The sequence below is a fragment of the Montipora capricornis genome, chromosome 5, assembly GCF_036669925.1.
Source record: "Montipora capricornis isolate CH-2021 chromosome 5, ASM3666992v2, whole genome shotgun sequence".
NCBI lineage: Eukaryota > Metazoa > Cnidaria > Anthozoa > Scleractinia > Acroporidae > Montipora > Montipora capricornis.
In genome coordinates, this window is record NC_090887.1 from 23294053 (window position 1) to 23300671 (window position 6619).

General features: G+C 40.6%; 1 protein-coding gene across 4 annotated transcripts in view; it reads left to right on the forward strand.

Moving 5' to 3' along the window:
• The window catches only part of LOC138049968 (protein sidekick-2-like), a 155658-nt gene that overhangs the window by 53549 nt on the left and 95490 nt on the right, over window positions 1–6619 (forward strand). The window lies entirely within an intron of this gene.

The window sequence follows — 6619 nt, forward strand, 5'->3', positions numbered from 1 at the left end:
CATTAAATTATCTTAAACTAGTTTCCAACAAAGGTTCAGTTCCCGACCATGATTACATTTAAGACATTTTACCATTGATTGCTAAGTGACCTCGATTCAATCTCAGGTCTTTTCTCCGCCAATAGTTGGCGCTCTTTCGTTGAGAAGAACTTTGGGAACAAGGGTGAAAAAACGTGTTTTGATTTAGCGAGGTTCCGAGTTATCTGAAGTTGCACGGAGCAACGGAGAGCAAATGCAGTCGAATCTCCCGTAATAGTCTATAAGCGACCACCCAAAATGTCAAGCCTTGGTGGTTGTTTACGGCAGGTAGTCGCTTAGGAGAACTCAGACCATAGTGAGTCAACATTTTGCCTTATTAGCAGAGGAGCCGGATATGAACTAGAAATTCCCATGAGAATACATTTTTGTGGAGACACAGACATCGATACCATGGCTGAAATAAAAATAAAAAACCTTGGACATGACTTGGACTGAACATGCAATCATTGTGTTGACTGCATGCACCGAATACCGTACTTCGATTTTTCATGCTGTAGTTGTTCCGTTAAACTGTTGACTGTTTTTGCGAGATCAGGAAATCAGCCGTAATCTTCCGTAGTTATAAGACACTTAAGGTCGTCTCTTTTAAGACTGACAGAGTACAGTGTATGCGCATTTTTTCTTTAAAATCTTAATTGTTTTATTCATGTAAAAAGTCAATTTCCAGTAAAAATCCGGTGCTTCCCATTGAGAAATTTCCTTTTCTTGTACTACCCAAGAATGCCATAATGTTACAACGCCTTGTTGTCCAATTTCTGCCCTATTATCTGTCAAGTGGTCGCTTACGGGAGGTTAAAAACTAAAGAAAATTTCAAACTATTAGCTCTAAAAGTGGTCTCGGTCACTTACGAGAGGTGTTCGCTAACAAGAGGTTCCGAATATAGTGATTTTACTTGGAAACTAATGGTATTTTGGAAAAGTGGTCGCTGAGTGGAGAGAGGTGGTCGCAACCGGAGGTTCGACTGTAAGTAATTAAAGTTCTTTGACTTGGGCCATTAAGTTTCGAAAAGAGTACAAAACGTTAAGTTTATAAAAAGTTATGCAGTTCAAGCAAATGTTTGTAAACTGCTGTTTGTGTTTTATTTTTAATTAATAGCAATTAAACCTAATGAAACATGACCTTGTTGCAATCACATGTTTTTCTTTCTCTTAGTGCCGGGGGCAGCACCTTCAAATGTCAGCGCGACGCCTGAAAGTACTACGAGCATCTTGGTGACATGGGGAAAGTTGCCCTGGAATAAGGTCAATGCTAACATTACAAAATATGTCATCAACTTGTACAACGGAAGTACTCCGGAATTTCGAAAGAGCTATGATGTCCCTAGCCATACATTTTCTCTCGCAATAAAACACCTTGAAGTTTACAGCAATTACAGTGTGAAGGTGCAGGCGGTCGCAAAAAAGGGCAGTGGTCCATTCAGTGAGTTTGTAAACATCACCACTCATCAACCAGGTGAGCTAAGTGGAAAGTGAGGTAAGGCGATAAGATCTCTGGGTGGCCATGGGGGTTTGGGGGAACAAGGAGCGTGGCTGATTTGAACTGGGGAACAGAGGAACAAAGACAACATATCTTAGGGAACCAGGGAACATAAACCATTTTAGGGATCAAAAAGCTGAAAACAAGTTTGTAAGTAATTCCCGGAACAAGGGAACACGACCCTCGGAGCGACCTAGGGGCTTGTTCCTCAAAAGCTTGGAAACTCTTCAGGCAGCGTTCACGCGAACGCGGTTTTACATCGACACGGTTTCATGACTTCAAAACCGCGTCAAAATCGATGCGGTTTCCAAATGTTTACACGGACCCGTTTTCGCCAGAAAATTAAAGTCGTGATGGTATAAGCGAGCGTTGCAGTACGTGCTAAATCAACCACTTTGAATCGAATGATGCAAATTTCGTGCCAAAATAGTAACCGTATTCAAATCGATGCAATTTCGCAGTTTACACGACAGGTGAAATGGTATCGTTTTGAAAACGCTCCACTTTTGGCAGCGTTTCCAAATCGACCCGCTTTCGATCGGTGTCGTGTAAACAGAAGGCGTATCTGCACCGAAAACAATGCGGTTATAAATGAAGCCGCGTTCGTATAAACGCTGCCTCAGTTTCGGGCCCGAAAAGAAGTTCGTAAAACTAATATCGGATCACCTAGAAAAGCTTCTTTTGGAGCAAGACCAGTGAAAAGGTAACGGCAAAGGTTCGTGACTAGAAGCGTTTTCTTTTGAAACATAAAAAGAGATTTTTGTCACCCAAAATACGCTCGAAAAGTCATGGGACTTTCGAGAAACGCTCCCCTGGGCAGAACATCTGCGTTTTCGTTATTTAGTTATCAAAACAAGCAGTAATTTGGACTCATGACTGTGATATGTGAGAGGCACAGTGAATCTACTCTTGGTTTTACGTCACAAACTGGTTTCTTTGAAAACAGGAATGCAAACCAGTTTGTGACGTAAAATCGAAAATAGACACATGCCTCTCACATCACGGTCGTGGATACAAATTACTGCTACAGACTGTAGTTTTGCCAGGTTTATGTGGCTTGTACGGTACAAAAAAAGCCAGATTCTGGGTAACGATGTTTGCTTTGGATGGGAAGATTTGTATTAGGAACAAGAAACATTTGAGTTTAAGTGCACTTTTGTAAGAACCCTGATCAAACAAAAAGGAACAGCTTCTCGTCCAACCAAAGCTCAGTTTCTTTTAAGGCACGGGGCGGTGTTCGTCTTTCTCACATTTTGATTATGGTGTGTTAGGTAATATGTATCATAACTTGAACTTGGTATCCTTTTTCGAGGTGTCTTCTTTGAGTACCCATGAATGGATCTCCGTTTGACGTCATAACGTGCCTTACCCTATTGACTCCCAGGGGTTCCCCATTTGACGAGTAAAATAGTCTGGCGTTAGACAGAGTAAAAACTAAGTCTGGCCGGTTTCGGCCGGTTTGGACGTCAAAGGGTTACACTCCGAGTCGCGATCATCAGGGAGTTTAATAAACGACTACGGCTACGCCAACGATAACGCCACGAAAGAATAGTGCCATTGGTTAAAAGGGGAAAAATAATCGTGCTGCACGTGCGGCACGCATTTTAGTGTATATTTTTGCAGTGCGCTGCTTAACAACCGACGTGAAATCACCAATTTGAGGTTTCGAGGACAACCTGAGCAACCCTGAGCTGTCATTTTTTAACTCTGAAACGGCTCGGACCAATTTATTTTTATCCGGAGTTTGTTCCCCACATTGGGAGACGTGAGCAGACATATAATAATCGGGAAAGACTTGCGTTAGCGCAAAGACGTGAGCGAGAAGGAATAATCATAAAAGACTTGCGTTAGTGCAACAGATGTGATGACGTGAGCGAGATGGGATAATCGTGAAAGACTTGCGATAAGTGCAATGTCATATTTTGAGGCGACATTTTCGTCGTCGTCGTAGAACTTCGGGGTTCGTATTAAGTCCCTGTTTGTAGCATTTCGTACTGAAAACTGTTGTTGTCATCCATATCTCTCATTGGCTCGGTCGAGCATCAAACGACTTTTAAAAGCGTGGTACATGAACCCAACCTTGAGTTCAAATGGACCATTTTGTAGTCTTTGCTCAGTTGCCAGGCCTTTGAATAAAAGTGAGGCTGAAGTGTGACCTTGCTTTGATTCAAATCCCATTGCTTTTTTTAATGTAAATCATGTTGCTGTAATGCTAACGAGTTTCTATGTACATGAGAAAGGCAATGAGGTTTGTATCACAACAAGGCCAACTCCAGCCTCGCTTTTATTCGAAGGCCTGGTAACTGAGCACAGAACTGTAAAATGGTCAATTGGTAGCATAATACTCAAAAAGTCAAATTTATAAATAACGTTTCAACAGAGGGAGTTTAAGCCTAATAACAAGAAAAAAAGCATGTGAACTGAGAAGCTTCGTTTGCAATTTTTCCTCATGAGTACAGGCTCGTCATTTACCAATTAATCCGTCATTAAAGTATCACTGAATCATTAAAGTGGATTTTTTGGCCAAATGTTTCGAGACAATTGACAGGCCTGGCTTCTCCCGAAAAAGCAAACAAAAAGCAAAGTTGGTGTATGACTTCGTTTTGATACCAATTAATAGGGAGTTTAAGAAACCATGTCAGCTACGGCGACGAGAAACGTCACTTCAAAATATAAGTTTGAGCTATTTTAAGTATTTCACGATTATTCCACCTTGTTTGTGTTGGACAATATGGGCGAATTATCTCATAACCGGACTGGTACGGACTGATTAGAAGTAAAGAAAGAGAATGAACGATTCACTGTTGTATGCCCACGTTATGATTCACGTTGTCGTCAAACCTTAAATTGACCATTTTACAGTTGTGTACTTAGTTACCTTGACTATAAATGAAAGTGGTGGCTAGGGTTGACCTTGTGTGATAGAAGCCTCACTGTTTTTTAAAATGTAAATTCCAACTAATTAGCATGAAAACAACATCATTGACATAAGAAAATCAGGGAGGTCAGTATCATAACAATGGCAACTCCAGCCTCGTTTTCATTTAAATGCCAGGTAACTAAGCTCATCACTGTAAAAAGGTCATTTCAAGTTGTTGCTTTGACGAGAACGGGAGAGAAATGTATAGAAATGCGTGCACACGTGCAGCACGATTATTTTTCCTGTTTTGACCGATAATATTAAACACAATATTGGATGAGGTTGAGCATGAATCATGAATTATCAAAACTGAGGTCTGTGTTATCTGCCGAAGCCGAAGTCTGAGGCAGATAACACAGACACGAGGTTTTGATAATTCATGATATCATGCCAAAACCGAATTCAATAATTGTTTTATTATAACATTTTCACATAATTCATCCTCCGAAACAGAAGCGAAGCGTTCAGCCTTTTGTTTCTGAGGAGAACACTCCAAGGTGCTTAGTAACCAGGCAGACGTTGAACTTGACCATGATAAATGTAACATCTGCAGCAGATATTACATTTATCATGTCAAGTTCACAAGCTATTGTGAATTGATGAATGCTCTCGACAAATCAGATTTTTCATAGTGAGTCTGATGTATAGTAATACTGATTGTGTGGTGTTGTCATTGCCGGAGACGTCGTCGTTCCTTAAGGACGTTCGTGCCATTGCTACTGCGCATTTTTTTCGCGCATGTCACGCACACGTCATGTATCGCAGACCACGAAGGTAAAACACGATGCTAAAGGTGCAAACATTTTCCACAAGAATGGAACGTGGAAGCATGTGGCATTATGGGATAGCTAAGGACCCAGGTCTTCCCGAAATGTTACGCAATGGCGTGACAGTGCGAATAGACAATCGCTTTTGAGAACTTCGCAGCGATTTACTCTCTTGAATGCTCGGTTTCTTTCCGTAGATCACTTCCTTCCTGATTTGTCCATTTTACAAAAAACAGAAAAAATCTGTACGTGAGAAATATTTCGCCTTTTATGCTCTCGTGCGACCGAAGTTTTTTTTCCTAGACTAAAATATGTATCAAGGGGTAGTTTCTAAAGAAACTGTGGTGCTGCGTCGGTGGGGAAGTAGTATACAAAAATTTGATTTATCAACGGAGTTGATAATGTAAAATTGACCACCGTACAGAGATTCTAAATCTCTGTACGGTGGTCAATTTACATTATCAACTACGTTGATAAACCAATTTTTGTAAATTAAAATATGTATCGTTTTTTTCAGGTCTATTTCACTCAGAAAAATACATCAGCTGCAAAAGTTTGTTTAGTTATATTTAGTTTAGTTTAGTGAATTGAGTACGTTTTCCTGATCTAAATTTCACTAATGTAGCTTTTTTATTGCTGACAGTTGTAAGCTAAGATCGTCTTAAAATAACGCAAGCTTCCAAAAGTGCACCTCATGATTTCGAAAAACGAGCACGGTGACCCCCCCTTTTTTTTTTTTTTTTTTTTGCCCTTTTGGCAAAGTAGATCATCACCCTTTCTGCGTAGCAAGTTCAAAAAAAATCTGTACGTGGAACATTTTGTGCGCGAACGTCCTTAACTCCCTAGAGGGAGGTCCATGGCTACGAAAATAAAAATTTTGCCAAAAACCATAAATTTCTGTGCGAAAGTGAAGTAACTCCCTCCTTTTCCATCTGTCGCTCTCCCCCGATAACGATGGTTTTTTCTTAATATGTTTGCTTTTTAGCTCCAACGGTTGTTCCTGTAAACGTGAAAGTCGTTGCCACGGGAACAACTACAATTCGCGTTACATGGAACCCGTGGAATCAAGACGCGTTGTCGGTTCCAAGGTTACGAAATCAAAACACGAATTCCGTGTCGGCAAAGCCGTACATTCAGAAGGTTGATGGTGTTGATGATGTTGAAATTAGAGACCTTACTCTGAAAAATTTGAAAATATTTGCGAAATACGAAATACAAGTCGCTGCTCGTTCAACCCAACCCGGAAACTTAGTAGTCCACAAAAACCGTGCAGGACACATGAGGGAGGTACGGCTACGTAATGTCACTTAACTTTTATGTAACTCTTTTCCTATCTTGTAACGCCATGACACATTAGCTGACGCCTCTTTTGGGGTGTAATGCTCATCTTAAAAGTTGACCAATCAACACGTCGTT